We start from the raw sequence: 19,017 nt of genomic DNA on the forward strand, positions 1-19,017 counted from the left end.
CACACTGACTGGCAGCAGGCAAGCAACTGAATTTAGACTACTGTCTAAAAATTAAATGCCTTATTTATCGGCAAGCTACTGTGCCACCCGGTATCAGTGGTTGGCACTGGCAGTGGGCACACTACAGTCAGTGGAAGCGGGCCTGACACACACTGGCAGCAGGCAAGCAACTGAAATTACACTAAAGTGTAAAAATTAAATGCCTTATTTATCGGCAAGCTACTGTGCCACCCGGTATGAGTGGTTGGCACTGGCAGTGGGCACACTACAGTCAGTAGAAGCGGGCCTGACACACACTGGCAGCAGGCAAGCAACTGAAATTACACTAAAGTGTAAAAATTAAATGCCTTATTTATCGGCAAGCTACTGTGCCACCCGGTATGAGTGGTTGGCACTGGCAGTGGGCACACTACAGTCAGTGGAAGAGGGCCTGACACACTGACTGGCAGCAGGCAAGCAACTGAATTTAGACTACTGTCTAAAAATTAAATGCCTTATTTATCGGCAAGCTACTGTGCCACCCGGTATCAGTGGTTGGCACTGGCAGTGGGCACACTACAGTCAGTGGAAGCGGGCCTGACACACACTGGCAGCAGGCAAGCAACTGAAATTACACTAAAGTGTAAAAATTAAATGCCTTATTTATCGGCAAGCTACTGTGCCACCCGGTATGAGTGGTTGGCACTGGCAGTGGGCACACTACAGTCAGTAGAAGCGGGCCTGACACACACTGGCAGCAGGCAAGCAACTGAAATTACACTAAAGTGTAAAAATTAAATGCCTTATTTATCGGCAAGCTACTGTGCCACCCGGTATGAGTGGTTGGCACTGGCAGTGGGCACACTACAGTCAGTGGAAGAGGGCCTGACACACTGACTGGCAGCAGGCAAGCAACTGAATTTAGACTACTGTCTAAAAATTAAATGCCTTATTTATCGGCAAGCTACTGTGCCACCCGGTATCAGTGGTTGGCACTGGCAGTGGGCACACTACAGTCAGTGGAAGCGGGCCTGACACACACTGGCAGCAGGCAAGCAACTGAAATTACACTAAAGTGTAAAAATTAAATGCCTTATTTATCGGCAAGCTACTGTGCCACCCGGTATCAGTGGTTGGCACTGGCAGTGGGCACACTACAGTCAGTAGAAGCGGGCCTGACACACACTGGCAGCAGGCAAGCAACTGAAATTACACTAAAGTGTAAAAATTAAATGCCTTATTTATCGGCAAGCTACTGTGCCACCCGGTATGAGTGGTTGGCACTGGCAGTGGGCACACTACAGTCAGTGGAAGAGGGCCTGACACACTGACTGGCAGCAGGCAAGCAACTGAATTTAGACTACTGTCTAAAAATTAAATGCCTTATTTATCGGCAAGCTACTGTGCCACCCGGTATCAGTGGTTGGCACTGGCAGTGGGCACACTACAGTCAGTGGAAGCGGGCCTGACACACACTGGCAGCAGGCAAGCAACTGAAATTACACTAAAGTGTAAAAATTAAATGCCTTATTTATCGGCAAGCTACTGTGCCACCCGGTATCAGTGGTTGGCACTGGCAGTGGGCACACTACAGTCAGTGGAAGAGGGCCTGACACACACTGGCAGCAGGCAAGCAACTGAATTTAGACTACTGTCTAAAAATTAAATGCCTTATTTATCGGCAAGCTACTGTGCCACCCGGTATCAGTGGTTGGCACTGGCAGTGGGCACACTACAGTCAGTGGAAGCGGGCCTGACACACACTGGCAGCAGGCAAGCAACTGAATTTAGACTACTGTCTAAAAATTAAATGCCTTATTTATCGGCAAGCTACTGTGCCACCCGGTATCAGTGGTTGGCACTGGCAGTGGGCACACTACAGTCAGTTGAAGTCGGCCTGACACACACTAGCAGCAGGCAAGCAGCTGAAATTACACTAAAGTGTAAAAATTAAATGCCTTTTTTATGCAAAGTCCTGTGCCAGCCGGTATGAGTGGTGGGCACTGGCAGTGGGCACACTACAGTCAGTGGAAGTCAGCCTGACACACACTGGCAGGCAACTAACCTTAGATTAAAGTGTAAAAATTAAGTGCCTATTTTTTAAGCAAAGTCCTGTGCCACTCGGTATGACAGGGGTGGGCACTGGCAGTGGGCACACTACAGTCAGTTGAAGTCGGCCTGACACACACTAGCAGCAGGCAAGCAGCTGAAATTACATTAAAGTGTAAAAATTAAATGCCTTTTTTAAGCAAAGTCCTGTGCCAGCCGGTATGAGTGGTGGGCACTGGCAGTGGGCACACTACAGTCAGTGGAAGTCAGCCTGACACACACTGGCAGGCAACTAACCTTAGATTAAAGTGTAAAAATTAAGTGCCTATTTTTTAAGCAAAGTCCTGTGCCACTCGGTATGACAGGGGTGGGCACTGGCAGTGGGCACACTACAGTCAGTTGAAGTCGGCCTGACACACACTAGCAGCAGGCAAGCAGCTGAAATTACACTAAAGTGTAAAAATTAAATGCCTTTTTTATGCAAAGTCCTGTGCCAGCCGGTATGAGTGGTGGGCACTGGCAGTGGGCACACTACAGTCAGTGGAAGTCAGCCTGACACACACTGGCAGGCAACTAACCTTAGATTAAAGTGTAAAAATTAAGTGCCGATTGTTTAAGCAAAGTCCTGTGCCACTCGGTATGACAGGGGTGGGCACTGGCAGTGGGCACACTACAGTCAGTTGAAGTCGGCCTGACACACACTAGCAGCAGGCAAGCAGCTGAAATTACATTAAAGTGTAAAAATTAAATGCCTTTTTTAAGCAAAGTCCTGTGCCAGCCGGTATGAGTGGTGGGCACTGGCAGTGGGCACACTACAGTCAGTGGAAGTCAGCCTGACACACACTGGCAGGCAACTAACCTTAGATTAAAGTGTAAAAATTAAGTGCCTATTTTTTAAGCAAAGTCCTGTGCCACTCGGTATGACAGGGGTGGGCACTGGCAGTGGGCACACTACAGTCAGTTGAAGTCGGCCTGACACACACTAGCAGCAGGCAAGCAGCTGAAATTACATTAAAGTGTAAAAATTAAATGCCTTTTTTAAGCAAAGTCCTGTGCCAGCCGGTATGAGTGGTGGGCACTGGCAGTGGGCACACTACAGTCAGTGGAAGTCAGCCTGACACACACTGGCAGGCAACTAACCTTAGATTAAAGTGTAAAAATTAAGTGCCTATTTTTTAAGCAAAGTCCTGTGCCACTCGGGATGACAGGGGTGGGCACTGGCAGTGGGCACACTACAGTCAGTTGAAGTCGGCCTGACACACACTGGCAGGCAACTAACCTTAGATTAAAGTGTAAAAATGAAGTGCCTATTTTTTAAGCAAAGTCCTGTGCCACACGGGATGACAGGGGTGGGCACTGGCAGTGGGCACACTACAGTCAGTTGAAGTCGGCCTGACACACACTAGCAGCAGGCAAGCAGCTGAAATTACACTAAAGTGTAAAAATTAAATGCCTTTTTTATGCAAAGTCCTGTGCCAGCCGGTATGAGTGGTGGGCACTGGCAGTGGGCACACTACAGTCAGTGGAAGTCAGCCTGACACACACTGGCAGGCAACTAACCTTAGATTAAAGTGTAAAAATTAAGTGCCTTTTTTTAAGCAAAGTCCTGTGCCACACGGAATGACAGGGGTGAGCACTGGCAGTGGGCACACTACAGTCTGTGGGCCTGCAGCTCCTCACACACAGGCAGGCCAGGCAACTGCAATATGTATATAAAGGAAAAAAAAAAAGCAGACTAATGTTGCAGCCCTAAAAAGGGCTTTTTGGGGTGCTGTCAGGACGCTGTCCTTACAGCAGAGATCAGATGAGTCTTTCAGGACTGGAGTGGACACTGAATTCACTAGCCTAGCTATCGATTTCCCAATTAAATCAGCAGCAGTTACAGTCTCCCTCCTCTCACTAAGACTGCAGCTTCAGAATGAATCTAAAATGGATGCTGTGCAGGAGGTGGGAGGGTCTGGGAGGGAGGGTATGCTGCTGATTGGCTGGAATGTGTCTGCTGACTGTGAGGTACAGGGTCAAAGTTTGCTCAATGATGATGTATAGGGGGCGGACCGAACATCGCATGTGTTCGCCCGGCAGAGGCGAACGCGAACAAGCTATGTTCGCCGGGAACTGTTCGCCGTCGGATAGTTCGGGCCATCTCTACTCCTTACCACACATTTGGGCCCCTAGAATGCCAGGGCAGTATAACTACCCCACAAGTGACCCCATTTTGGAAAGAAGAGACCCCAAGGTATTCGCTGATGGGCATAGTGAGTTCATAGAACTTTTTATTTTTTGTCACAAGTTAGTGGAATATGAGACTTTGTAAGAAAAAAAATCATCATTTTCCGCTAACTTGTGACAAAAAATAAAAAGTTCTATGAACTCACTATGCCCATCAGCGAATACCTTAGGGTGTGTACTTTCCGAAATGGGGTCATTTGTGGGGTGTTTGTACTGTCTGGCCATTGTAGAACCTCAGGAAACATGACAGGTGCTCAGAAAGTCAGAGCTGCTTCAAAAAGCGGAAATTCACATTTTTGTACCATAGTTTGTAAACGCTATAACTTTTACCCAAACCATTTTTTTTTTACCCAAACATTTTTTTTTTATCAAAGACATGTAGAACAATAAATTTAGAGCAAAATTTATATATGGATGTAGTTTTTTTTGCAAAATTTGACAACTGAAAGTGAAAAATGTCATTTTTTTGCCAAAAAATCGTTAAATTTCGATTAATAACAAAAAAAGTAAAAATGTCAGCAGCAAAGAAATACCACCAAATGAAAGCTCTATTAGTGAGAAGAAAAGGAGATAAAATTCATTTGGGTGGTAAGTTGCATGACCGAGCAATAAATGGTGAAAGTAGTGTAGGTCAGAAGTGTAAAAAGTGGCCTGGTCTTTCAGGGTGTTTAAGCACTGGGGGCTGAGGTGGTTAAACGAATCGATCGAATACTCAAACTACTAACCAGAACCTCTAAATACCACTATGCCAAGAAGAGAATATAATCAGAAAGTGTGGGTGCGAGGTATTTGCAAATTTATGTATATATATGTATGTGTATTCATGTATGTATAGATATATTTATGTATGTGTATGCAGTTGAAAACAAAACACAGAAAAAGCTACTTATATCCCCACATCGACAACATGCACGGTCTGCGCACACTCGCACAGACACAGCCTCCACCACAAGACCTTCCCTATTTTCCACATATTTCCATCTATATCTCTCTAAGTTTCCGTCTATATCTCTCTAAGCATCCTACATACGAAAACATCTAACCGCACATTAGGGATCTGGCGAAGATCACATCTTTTTCCAATGCTACACATGACTAAATGCATATTTTATTTATTTTTTATCATTATATTTTTTACCCTTCTTTGTATGTATTTTATGCGTATATATGTATATATGTGTGTGTATGTGGGTGTGTGTGTATGTGCGTATATATGTATATATATGTGTATATGTGTCTCCTTTGGATCGGAAAACTTGGTTATGTTTTGGAGAGGCCAAAGCACAGTCTGACTAACATTCATTTGACTAATATTCATTTCACTCTGTTTTATTTGTTTTTTAAATTTTAATTTTTATTTTTAATTTTTAATTTTTCTATTTATATATGGTATTACCACTTTTATTCATTCTTTATCTAATTTTTCTACCATACAGTTTTTTAGTAGTTTTCTTTTACTCTTTACTGTTCACAATTCTTGCGCAATTTTTGTATAAGCTCATGCGAAACACTCCTGGTTCAATGACAGTTGAACACAGATCTGTATACAATTTATATATATGTAACTTCTGTTTGTATTATTTGTAATTTTCAAATTGCTCTTTACTCTGGAGCAACTAATCGGTGCAATTTCACCCCCTCCCCTTCTCCCAACCCTTCTCCCAACCCTTCTCCCCCCTCCCCTCCTTGCCCATATATACAGGATTAGAGTAAAAAAACCTTGCATTATCACCACCATATACTGTATGCCCCCTATCACCCTTCCAGACAAGCCACCCATATCACTTCTGCATTTGTCTTGTACTAGTTGCGTTGCGTTCCACTGTGGAACGCAAACCGGAACTCACTACTCAGCCGCTCCAAGCGCTCTAAGCTGGAGCACAACTCCAAACCACGTCACTTCCTTCTAAGCGCTTGCCTTCTCACCTCCTAGGTTCCGGTGCGTTCCACGCTGGAACGCAAACCGGAACTATTTCTAACTCAGCCGGCCGATATGCGCTCCACTCTGGAACGCATACCGGAAGTGACATCACTTCCTCTCCCCGCTGCTGATGCCCTGCAAACAGGTTTTTGCCGCTATTTTTAAGTATAAATACATGTGAACGATTGTAATTTACTTATGCTCCTGATGAAGGGGATCCTTGGTGACCCCGAAACGCGTTGAGCCCACTTTTACCTTTACCCTACCCTGTGCTAATAAAGAGGAAATTTATCAGACGTTCCAGCTGTGACTGCCGTTTATTTCCAGACGATCTTTTAGGCGACCCAGGCGCAGGAGGAAGCAGAGTGGGTGTTATGTGCTTTATCCCACCCTGCCCCTCCTGGGTGAAGTGAGTTTTCTTACTTTAAAGTTTTTTTACTTGAAAATTTCCATTTCTAATATTGCATTCTAGAAAATTCTTTTCTAGAGGGAATACCTTGATTGAAAAATATATTCTGTTCCCACTGGGGCATTTTTAATATACTATTTTTAATATACTACTTTTAATATACTATTTCCAATATACCATCTTCAATTCACCATCACTATTTAATCCTAAAAGTAACCCTGCTGGGTTGCACAAGCATCAGGGATTTTTCAATAGTGAATGAGACGATGGCTGGTTTTGGCACTCCATTACCCCCTGTTCTACCATTCTAAAATAAGCAGCTGACTACCTCTGAGGGATTTGGCGCCATATACAGGTTCCTTTTTTCTTTTGTTTTGTTTTTTCCTTCACCCCCCCAGCTCCCCAGGGGCTATTCCACATCCCGGATACGACAGTGTCACGATGTCTTGGGGTTGACTTGCCTGAAAGCAGAGAGTCACACCGGACCAGCACTCCTGTCCGCCCTGAACGCACAGGTGGATCAGTGGTTGACTCCGCACCAACTGGAGATCGGCAAAGTGGTGTGTGACAACGGAAGCAATCTGTTGTCGACATTGAATTTTGGCAAGTTGACACATGTGCCGTGCATGGCACATGTGTTGAATCTGATTGTACAACGCTTTGTGTATAAGTACCCAGGCTTACAGGACGTCCTTAAGCAGGCCAGGAAGGTGTGTGGCCATTTCAGGCGTTCCTACACGGCCATGGCGCACTTTTCCGATATTCAGCGGCGAAACAACATGCCAGTGAGGCGCTTGATTTGCGACAGCCCGACACGTTGGAATTCAACACTCCTAATGTTCGACCGCCTGCTCCAACAAGAAAAAGCCGTCAACGAGTATTTGTATGACCGGGGTGCTAGGACAGCCTCTGCGGAACTGGATATTTTTTTGCCACGTTACTGGACGCTCATGCGCAATGCCTGTAGGCCCATGCGTCCTTTTGAGGAGGTGACAAACCTAGTCAGTCGCACTGAAGGCACCATCAGCGACCTCATCCCATTTGTTTTCTTCCTGGAGCGTGCCCTGCGAAGAGTGCTGGATTAGGCCGTAGATGAGCGTGAAGAGGAAGAGTTGTGGTCACCATCAACACCAGAAACAGCCTCATCAGCATCGCTTGCTGGACCTGCGGCAACGCTGGAAGAGGAGTCTGAGAAAGAGGAGTCAGAGGAGGAATGTGGCTTTGAGGAGGAGGAAGACCAACCACAGCAGGCATCCCAGGGTGCTCGTTGTCACCTATCTGGGACCCGTGGTGTTGTACGTGGCTGGGGGGAAGAACAGACCTTCAATGAGATCAGTGAGGACGAGGAACGGGACATGAGTAGCTCGGCATCCAACCTTGTGCAAATGGGGTCTTTCATGCTCTTATGCCTGTTGAGGGACCCTCGTATAAAAAGGCTGAAGGAGAACGACCTGTACTGGGTGGCCACGCTACTAGACCCCCGGTATAAGCAGAAAGTGGCTGAAATGTTACCGAATTACCGGAAGTCGGAAAGGATGCAGCAGTTCCAAAACAAGTTAAAAAGTGTGCTTTACACAGCGTATAAGGGTGATGTCACAGCACAACGGGAATCTAACAGGGGAAGAGGTGAAAGTAATCCTCCTCCTACCCCGACCACGCCGGCAAGGACAGGACGCTTTACAGACGTGTTGTTGATGGAGGACCTGCAGAGCTTTTTAAGTCCTATGCATCACCACAGCCCTTCGGGGTCCACCCTCAGAGAATGACTCGACCGACAGGTAGCAGACTACCTCGCCTTAACTGCAGATATCGACACTCTGAGGAGCGATGAACCCCTTGACTACTGGGTGTGCAGGCTTGACCTGTGGCCTGAGCTATCCCAATTTGCGATAGAACTTCTGGCCTGCCCCGCTTCAAGTGTCCTGTCAGAAAGGACCTTCAGCACAGCAGGAGGTATTGTCACTGAGAAGAGAAGTCGCCTAGGTCAAAAAAGTCTAGATTACCTCACCTTTATTAAGATGAATGAGGCATGGATCCCTAAGGGACTGACAGTGGGGGATGCATTTGACTAAAAAAGGCCTGGTGATGAGATGAGCTGCCTTGGGCTAAAAATGGTCCCCACGCTGCTGTATTTAATCTCTGCATGCCGGATGACTTGCGTGACTTCTCCGCCACCAACTAGGGTTCAAGCCGCAATGTTTTAGTACACTTTCTGCCTGGAAAACATCAATTTTTCCGGCCACTGCTACAGCAGCGGCTGCAACAATACCTAATTTTTTAGGCATGTGTACATGCCTAATTTTTCTGGCCTCTGGTGTTGCACTGTGGCTGCAAAAACAAAACAAAAAAAAAGGCACATGTGTCAATTCCCCTTCGTGATCATTACCTTGTTGTGGTGAAGGGGCTTGCGTATAACACAATGAAGCAATCACCTCTATGAGTGTGTTGGCAATGTTGGCACACCCCAGATGATAAGGTCGTTGCTTCATTGTGAACAGACCAAAAGCGATCTGCTGGATAATTTTTCATAAAAAAACATTAATTTTCTTTGTGATCATCTACAGTGATCATTAAAGCCTACTAGGCCAACAATGGGCCCACACTGCAGAATCATTGTTTTCTGGGTCACTTAACTGTCACTGAACTACCTCAGCACGACCATAGGCTTTGAAAAACCGCCATCGCCTGCAATCTCCCGAACGTGTGCACGAGCACGGTCATCACTACTTTAAGATTGATGCATAGAGGAATACAATTTATGTCATGAGTGTGTCAACTATTGACAACTATTTGCGGTTGTTTGTGGTGTGTTAAACGGGGAGTTTGGTCTGTCAGAGTTTGGTCTGTCACTGTGAAACTTTTCCATCACTATTGTGGCCAGAAAGAGTCCCTGTGGGTTTTAAAATTCGCTTGCCTATTGAAGTCTATGGCGGTTCGCCCGTTCGCGAACATTTGCGTAAATTCGCGTTCGCCATTCACGAACGGAAAATGTTATGTTCGCGACATCTCTATTCTTCACCTATTGCACCCAGCTGGTCCACAATCTCTAGCATAGCCTTTACATGTTCACCAATTTCCTGCCCTTTTTACAGCCTCATCTTGTACAGTTTGCGCAGTAGATATAGTTTACTGTTGCGGCTTGCACGTTCATGCAGTTTTTGTAATGCAGTCCACATACCTTTTAGCTATGTTTTCTTTCCTTATATGAATGAGTTGATCATCCTCCACTAACAGACTTATGACTGATTTTGCTTGTATTGAAGCTGTCATTTGGCATTCCGGGCATGTGTTGAATCTGATTGTACAACGCTTTGTGTATAAGTACCCAGGCTTACAGGACGTCCTTAAGCAGGCCAGGAAGGTGTGTGGCCATTTCAGGCGTTCCTACACGGCCATGGCGCACTTTTCCGATATTCAGCGGCGAAACAACATGCCAGTGAGGCGCTTGATTTGCGACAGCCCGACACGTTGGAATTCAACACTCCTAATGTTCGACCGCCTGCTCCAACAAGAAAAAGCCGTCAACGAGTATTTGTATGACCGGGGTGCTAGGACAGCCTCTGCGGAACTGGATATTTTTTTGCCACGTTACTGGACGCTCATGCGCAATGCCTGTAGGCCCATGCGTCCTTTTGAGGAGGTGACAAACCTAGTCAGTCGCACTGAAGGCACCATCAGCGACCTCATCCCATTTGTTTTCTTCCTGGAGCGTGCCCTGCGAAGAGTGCTGGATTAGGCCGTAGATGAGCGTGAAGAGGAAGAGTTGTGGTCACCATCAACACCAGAAACAGCCTCATCAGCATCGCTTGCTGGACCTGCGGCAACGCTGGAAGAGGAGTCTGAGAAAGAGGAGTCAGAGGAGGAATGTGGCTTTGAGGAGGAGGAAGACCAACCACAGCAGGCATCCCAGGGTGCTCGTTGTCACCTATCTGGGACCCGTGGTGTTGTACGTGGCTGGGGGGAAGAACAGACCTTCAATGAGATCAGTGAGGACGAGGAACGGGACATGAGTAGCTCGGCATCCAACCTTGTGCAAATGGGGTCTTTCATGCTCTTATGCCTGTTGAGGGACCCTCGTATAAAAAGGCTGAAGGAGAACGACCTGTACTGGGTGGCCACGCTACTAGACCCCCGGTATAAGCAGAAAGTGGCTGAAATGTTACCGAATTACCGGAAGTCGGAAAGGATGCAGCAGTTCCAAAACAAGTTAAAAAGTGTGCTTTACACAGCGTATAAGGGTGATGTCACAGCACAACGGGAATCTAACAGGGGAAGAGGTGAAAGTAATCCTCCTCCTACCCCGACCACGCCGGCAAGGACAGGACGCTTTACAGACGTGTTGTTGATGGAGGACCTGCAGAGCTTTTTAAGTCCTATGCATCACCACAGCCCTTCGGGGTCCACCCTCAGAGAATGACTCGACCGACAGGTAGCAGACTACCTCGCCTTAACTGCAGATATCGACACTCTGAGGAGCGATGAACCCCTTGACTACTGGGTGTGCAGGCTTGACCTGTGGCCTGAGCTATCCCAATTTGCGATAGAACTTCTGGCCTGCCCCGCTTCAAGTGTCCTGTCAGAAAGGACCTTCAGCACAGCAGGAGGTATTGTCACTGAGAAGAGAAGTCGCCTAGGTCAAAAAAGTCTAGATTACCTCACCTTTATTAAGATGAATGAGGCATGGATCCCTAAGGGACTGACAGTGGGGGATGCATTTGACTAAAAAAGGCCTGGTGATGAGATGAGCTGCCTTGGGCTAAAAATGGTCCCCACGCTGCTGTATTTAATCTCTGCATGCCGGATGACTTGCGTGACTTCTCCGCCACCAACTAGGGTTCAAGCCGCAATGTTTTAGTACACTTTCTGCCTGGAAAACATCAATTTTTCCGGCCACTGCTACAGCAGCGGCTGCAACAATACCTAATTTTTTAGGCATGTGTACATGCCTAATTTTTCTGGCCTCTGGTGTTGCACTGTGGCTGCAAAAACAAAACAAAAAAAAAGGCACATGTGTCAATTCCCCTTCGTGATCATTACCTTGTTGTGGTGAAGGGGCTTGCGTATAACACAATGAAGCAATCACCTCTATGAGTGTGTTGGCAATGTTGGCACACCCCAGATGATAAGGTCGTTGCTTCATTGTGAACAGACCAAAAGCGATCTGCTGGATAATTTTTCATAAAAAAACATTAATTTTCTTTGTGATCATCTACAGTGATCATTAAAGCCTACTAGGCCAACAATGGGCCCACACTGCAGAATCATTGTTTTCTGGGTCACTTAACTGTCACTGAACTACCTCAGCACGACCATAGGCTTTGAAAAACCGCCATCGCCTGCAATCTCCCGAACGTGTGCACGAGCACGGTCATCACTACTTTAAGATTGATGCATAGAGGAATACAATTTATGTCATGAGTGTGTCAACTATTGACAACTATTTGCGGTTGTTTGTGGTGTGTTAAACGGGGAGTTTGGTCTGTCAGAGTTTGGTCTGTCACTGTGAAACTTTTCCATCACTATTGTGGCCAGAAAGAGTCCCTGTGGGTTTTAAAATTCGCTTGCCTATTGAAGTCTATGGCGGTTCGCCCGTTCGCGAACATTTGCGTAAATTCGCGTTCGCCATTCACGAACGGAAAATGTTATGTTCGCGACATCTCTATTCTTCACCTATTGCACCCAGCTGGTCCACAATCTCTAGCATAGCCTTTACATGTTCACCAATTTCCTGCCCTTTTTACAGCCTCATCTTGTACAGTTTGCGCAGTAGATATAGTTTACTGTTGCGGCTTGCACGTTCATGCAGTTTTTGTAATGCAGTCCACATACCTTTTAGCTATGTTTTCTTTCCTTATATGAATGAGTTGATCATCCTCCACTAACAGACTTATGACTGATTTTGCTTGTATTGAAGCTGTCATTTGGCATTCCGGGCACTAGAGCCCACTGTTTTGCAGCTACAGTCAGCACACTCTGGGATCTGCATATGCAAAGCAGATGATGACTCATGCAAGCTGCTTCTGTGTAAACCAGGAAGTGTTGATCTGACATGGTGAAAGGATTGTGCTGTGAGGGACTGAATCAGATTCCATTCTGGCTTGCGGATGTCCGGCAGTGAATGGACACTCAAAGGAAGGAGACTACCTGTTGTCCTCTTACTGGATCCAGCTCTTAGAAAGAGAGGTTGTCCCAGGAAGACCATTTACAGTGTGTGGACAAGAAGCCTTATCATCAAGCAAGGCCGCACGGTTGCTAAGAGCTTGGTGGCCATCCCGGGTAAGTGGCATCCTAGGGCCCAGAATGGATGTAGGTCAGTACACCCATTTACTCCTTGCTTTATACTAGTGGCGCCTGAAGCAACAGAGACTAAGCCTAGGCCTGAAATTAGATAGATAGATAGATAGATAAGGTTGTGTGATTGCCAGCCTGTACAGAACTGTTCTGCGGCGCAGTATTGACTTTGCAGGCTCTGCTGTGTCCGCCATCGGCTAGGTTTGTCCTATTTTGCGGCACAGTATTGACTTTGCAAGCTCTGCTGTGTTCGCCATCGGCTAGGCCTGTCCAGTGGGAAGGGACAGTGACTGTGGGTCCGGGATATAGCATTTTCTGTGCATGTTTGTATTGCTGCGATTATATTACTGTTATAGTAAAGTTTCTGTTTTGCATAAATAGCTGGTGTCTGTGTTGTTTTCCCTGTTCTGTGACTTCGCTGAATCCTGGGGGTCCCTCTCCGGTTCAAGGTCTTACAAGTCCTCACTGACAGAGAATGAAAGAAACGGGATAAGAAACCCTTTATTACTAAAGGATTTAAAAATAAATATCCCTTCGAGGCAGAAACCTCTTCTTCTTGGGATAAAGCCCCAAAGATTGATGTCGCCATTTCCAAGCTCTCAAAAAAGTCCTCTCTTTCCTTTAAAGATTTGGGATTCCTGAGAGACCCATTAGATAAGAAGATTGATTCTTGTCTAAAAAGCACCTGTACCGTTTAGACCAAGTATTGCTGCCACTGTCACGGCCAGATCCATGGGTATCTGGTTGGAAAAGTTTGAATGTCAGATTAGAGAAAAGCAGATTTTGGCTCCTTATCTACTCTGCAGAGGGCTACTGATTTCATTGCAGATGCTTCTGTGGATTCGGTTAAGCTGGTTGCGTGGGCTTCCTCCTTGTCTTATTCTGCCCGCTGAGCTCTTTGGTTAAAGAATTGAAGAGGTGGAGATTTGTCCTTTAAACAGAGATTTGCAGCATTGTAAGGGGCAATTTCTTTTTGGTCCAGAACTTGATTCCCTCTTAGAGAAGGCAGCGGATAAGAAAAAGAGGTTTCCAGGGTTTTCTCCTGGTGCTTCCTCGACTCCATTTTCTAGATCCAGACAGCCCTTTCGTTCATCAGTTAGATTTCAGAATAGGGGGCAAATTAACGATAAAATCCAGAACCCTGGATCAAGGGGTGCTGGGGGGGGAAAAGGGTTTCCTGTTTGATAGTTCCTCCTCCCAGCCTAAGAAGCCATCACAGCAATGACGCCAGAAGTCCGGTGGGAGGAAGGCTAAAAGCTTTTCTTCCCTGTAAGGAGAAGGTGGCAGGAGATTGGGTCAGGAAGATCATAAGAGATGGTTTAAAGTTCAAATATTGTGCAAATCCTCCCCAAAGGTTTGTAGCCACAAACACGCAGAGTTTAGTTATGGAGATGGAAGTGATAAAGCTGTTAGAGAAGCAGGTGTTAATACCTGTCCCGGTGACAGAACAGGGGAAGGGGTTCTACTCTCCGCTGTTTCTAGTGAAGAAACCAGACAACTCCTTTCGCACAATTATAAATCTGAAACATCTAAACAGATACCTTCTCTTCAGGAAATTCAAGGCTGAAACAGTTAAATCAGCAGTGTATCTTCGGTATTACAAATGTTTTATGGTGGTCCTGGATTTAAAGGACGCATATTTTCAAATCCCTATTCATCCTGTACACCAACAGTTCCTCAGAGTGGCAGTGACTGTAGAAGGAAGTCCAATTTCAGGCTCTTCCATTTGGCCTCTCTATGGCCCCCAGAATATTTACAAAGGTGGTGGCAGAAGTAGCATTGTTTATTAGAAAGGAGAAGATCCTATTTCTGCCCTAGCTGGATGATTTTTTAATCACAGCAGGCTCTCAGCAGGATTATGTGATGGCAGTTCAGGGGGTGAAGAAGATTCTGGAAGATGTAGGATGAATTATCAATCTCGAAAAGTCCAGAATGGAGCCAGAGACTCGTCAAGTGTTTCTAGGGCTTCTCCTGGATTCGGTAGTGCAGAGAATCTTTCTGACCGAGGAGAAGATTTTGCGAGTCCATACAAAGCTGCAAATGTTATAGTCAGAAAAGCTATGTCGGTTCTGGGGTCACTAACCTCCTCTATTCCGGCAGTGGAATGGGCCCAATTTCATACTCGACAGCTACAGATAGGAGTATTTCTATCATTGAGGAAAACTGGCGGATCGTTGGACTCGAAGATAATAATCTCCAAGAAAATATTAGAAGATTAGTACAGGTAGTGTAAGATTAGAACATCCGAGTGCTCAGCCGAATACTGCGGGTGCTCGAGTACAATTTAATACAATGAAAGTCAATGGGAGACCCGAGCATCAAACCAGGCACCCCCTGCTCTGAAGAAGAGAGGGTGTCTGGTTCACAAAAAAAGGTTAGAAATTGATGGAAACCCCATCAAAATGGTTTGGAAACAGCATTAAGAGGATGGCTGGATTCATCTTGGACTCCTATTATCTACAACATACAATAGACAACCACACAGAGGCTATATGCCAAAAACCACGACTATTTCCCTGCTCATCAATTTCTAACCTTTTTTTTAACTAGACACCCTCTTCTCTTCTGAGCAGGGGGTGCCTGGGGTTCTCCCATTGACTTGCACTGTGCTCGGTAGAGCACACGAGCATACCGATGTGTTCGGCCAGAGCACAGAAGCACTTTGGTCCTCGATCAACACACCTGATGGGAAGACAGCACACACCTGAGTCAGGGAATTCCTTGGGGTTACCCCAATCCAGTAGTGATAACAACAGATGCCAGCCCTTCGGAATGGGGAGCAATTTTTTTTAGACCAGATGATTCAGGGTCGGTGGTCTCCGATGCAGAAGACGTTCTCCTCAAACAGGAAAGAGCTGCTAGCCATAAGACTTGGAGACAGCATTACCCATTATTCATCTAAAACAGTGGTGCCCAACCATTTTTTGTCTGAGGGCCGCACTAGACTTGGTATAAATTTAGTGGGCCGGAACCAGGTAGCTTTGCCAGAAAGAAATGCAAACGCTGTGAGGGGGCACGTGTGAGCATTACTAATGTAAAGAGGGCACATATCTGGCATATCTACTGTAAGGGGGCACATATCTGGGCATAACTACTTTGAGGGGGCACATATCTAGGCATAGCTACTGTGAGGGGGCACATATCGGGGTATAACTACTGTGAGGAAGGCACATATCAGGGCATAACTACTGTGAGGGGGCACATATCAGGGCATAACTACTGTGAGGGGGCACATATCAGGGCATAACTACTGTGAGGGGGCACGAGTTAGCATTACTACTGTGAAGAGGGCACATATCTGGGCATAACTACTGTGAGGGGGCACATATCAAGGTATAACTACTGTGAAGAGGGCACATATCTGGGCATAACTACTGTGAGGGTGCACATATCTGGGCATAACTACTGTGAGGGGGCACATATCTGGGCATAACTACTGTGAGGGGGCATGTGTGAGCATTACGTCTGTGAAGAGGGCACATATCTTAGCATAACTACTGTGAGGGGGCATGTGTGAGCATTACATCTGTGAATACGGCACATATCTTGGCATTATTACTGTGAGGGGGCACATATCTGGGCATAACTACTGTGAGGGGGCACATATCTTGGCATTATTACTGTGAGGGGGCATGTGATGTATACATGTGTGTAATGTATGTAGTGCAGTATGTGATGATCACACACTGCACTACATACATTACACACATGTATACATCACATACTGCGCTGTCACCTTCTTCTGCAGGTCTAACTTGATGTCTGGTCTTTAGGCTTCAGTCAGATCCTCCACCGCCATGCTTGCGCCGTGTCCCCGACACCACCAGGAGCTGGCCCCTCCTCCTTTCATCTCCCGCCGGATTCTTCTACAGCAGGGCGCTCAATCGCTCCAGTACCAATCAGGGGCGTAGCTAGAAATGACTGGGCCCCATAGCAAAAAAAATTATCGCCCCCCCCCCCCCGGATCTCCCACCCCCACATACCTATCGGACCTCCCACCCCTTCCAGAGCTCCAACCCAAACAGCCCTCCAGGACCTCCCACCCCAACATCCCCACACCCCTCCCTAGATCCCCGTAAGTGTCATCCACAGATCCCCCCGTAAGTGTCATCCACAGATCCCCCCGTAAGTGTCATCCACAGATCCCCCCGTAAGTGTCATCCACAGATCCCCCTGTAAGTGTCATCCACAGATCCCCCTGTAAGTGTCATCCACAGATCCCCCCGTAAGTTTCATCCACAAATCCCCCACGTAAGTGTCATCCACAGATCCCCCCGTAAGTGTCATCCACAGATCCCCCGTTAGTGTCATCCACAGATCCCCCCCGTAAGTGTCATCCATAGATCCCCCCGTAAGTGTCATCCACAGATCCCCCCCGTAAGTGTCATCCACATATCCCACCCAGAGCCGCTTCCTAGCTAATTTATTCACTGCACTTGCCTCTGTGAAATTGAAGAGAAGCGCCGTAATCTCGCACAGGCGCACTGGCAGAGGCCAGGAAGACGGTGCATGTGCACTTCGATGCCTCTGCCAGTGCGCCTGTGCAAGATTACGACGCTTCTCTTCAATTTCACAGAGGCAAGTGCAGTGAATAAATTAGCTAGGGGGCGGCGCTGGGCGGGGAGATTGCAGGCACAGGCAGCATCGCTTTGCTGCCTGTGCCGTTCGCAGCGCGCCCTGCGCTGTTAAAGTCCTGCTACTGCGCAAGCCGCATGACACGGCTTCGCGGGCCGCATTTTGCCCGCGGGCCGTAGGTTGGGCATCACTGATCTAAAACATGTCAGAATAATGTCGGACAATCGGTCTGCAGTGGCTTACATAAACCATCAAGGAGGGACAAGATCGATTTCCCTCATGAGGTAAGCAGACTGGTTATTCCATTATATGGAAGGAAAGTTGAGTCATCTGTCTGCTCTCCACATAAGAGGCCAGGAGAACTTCCAGGCGGATTTCCTGAACCGTCATCGGCTAAGACAAGGAGAATGGTCCCTGAACCCTTCTGTATTCTCAAAGATAGTCTCTCACTGGGGGATCCCCTCTATCGATCTTTTTGCCACTAGACAGAACAGAAAGGTAGAGAGATTTTATTCTCTCAACCCAAAAGAATTCCCAGATGGGGTGGATGCCTTTCTTCAGAATTGGAACTTCCCCTTAGGCTACGCCTTTTCACCGTTCCAGCTCATTCCTCTAGTCCTCAAAAAGATCAGGGACTAGGGCCCAAGAATAGTTCTGATAGTTCCCTTCTGGCCAAAGAGAGCATGGTTTTCTCTCATGAGGTTGATGTCAGTCTCAGATCCGTGGATACTTCCGGAGATCCCAGACCTTCTGATGCAGGGACCGGTATGTCATCCAAATGTCAGGGGTCTGCACCTTTTGGCCTGGAATTTGAGCCGACCCTACTAATTAGACAAGGTTTTTCCAAAGCTTTAGTGTCTACATTGCTCAGAAGCAGAAAAGCTGTAACAAATTCTATCTATACGAGAGTTTGGAAGAAGTTTCTAGACTTTACAGGGATTGGGGCAGGCCCTTTACCCTGTGATATTTCCGTCCGACAGATTCTGGAGTTTCTCCAGAGGGGATTGTCTATGGGATTAGCTAAAAGTACTCTTAAAGTACAGGTCTCAGCCATTTTTGCCCTGGGGGGTAACATTTTTGCTATTGATTCTTGGGTAATAAGATTCTTCAAGGCAGTAGATAGAATCATCCCAACGAAGGTACCCAAGTTTCCACCCTGGGATCTAAACCTTGTGCTAAATGCCTTAACTAGGGAGCCCTTTGAGCCTTTATCATCCTGTTCTGTAAAGTTTCTGAACATTAAACTTGTCCTGCTGGTGGCACTAACCTCAACAAGAAGGGTTAGTGAAATTCAGGCCATCTCTATTAATCCTTCCTTTATTTCCATTCTTGAGGATAGGGTTATTTTTAGACCGGACCCAAATTTCTTACCAGAGGTTCCATCCAAATGTAACAGGCTACAGGAGATAGCAAAAAAGGACAGAAGAACTAAGAGTTTTTCACTGCCTAGATGTAAGAAGAATTCTTATGCATTATCTAGAGGTTACAAAGGATTTGAGGAGGTCCTCTGCCCTGTTTGTTCTTTTTTCATGCATAAATAAGGGTAAGATGGCCTCAAAAAGTT

The sequence above is a fragment of the Bufo bufo genome, chromosome 4, assembly GCF_905171765.1.
Source record: "Bufo bufo chromosome 4, aBufBuf1.1, whole genome shotgun sequence".
Taxonomy (NCBI): Eukaryota; Metazoa; Chordata; class Amphibia; order Anura; family Bufonidae; genus Bufo; species Bufo bufo.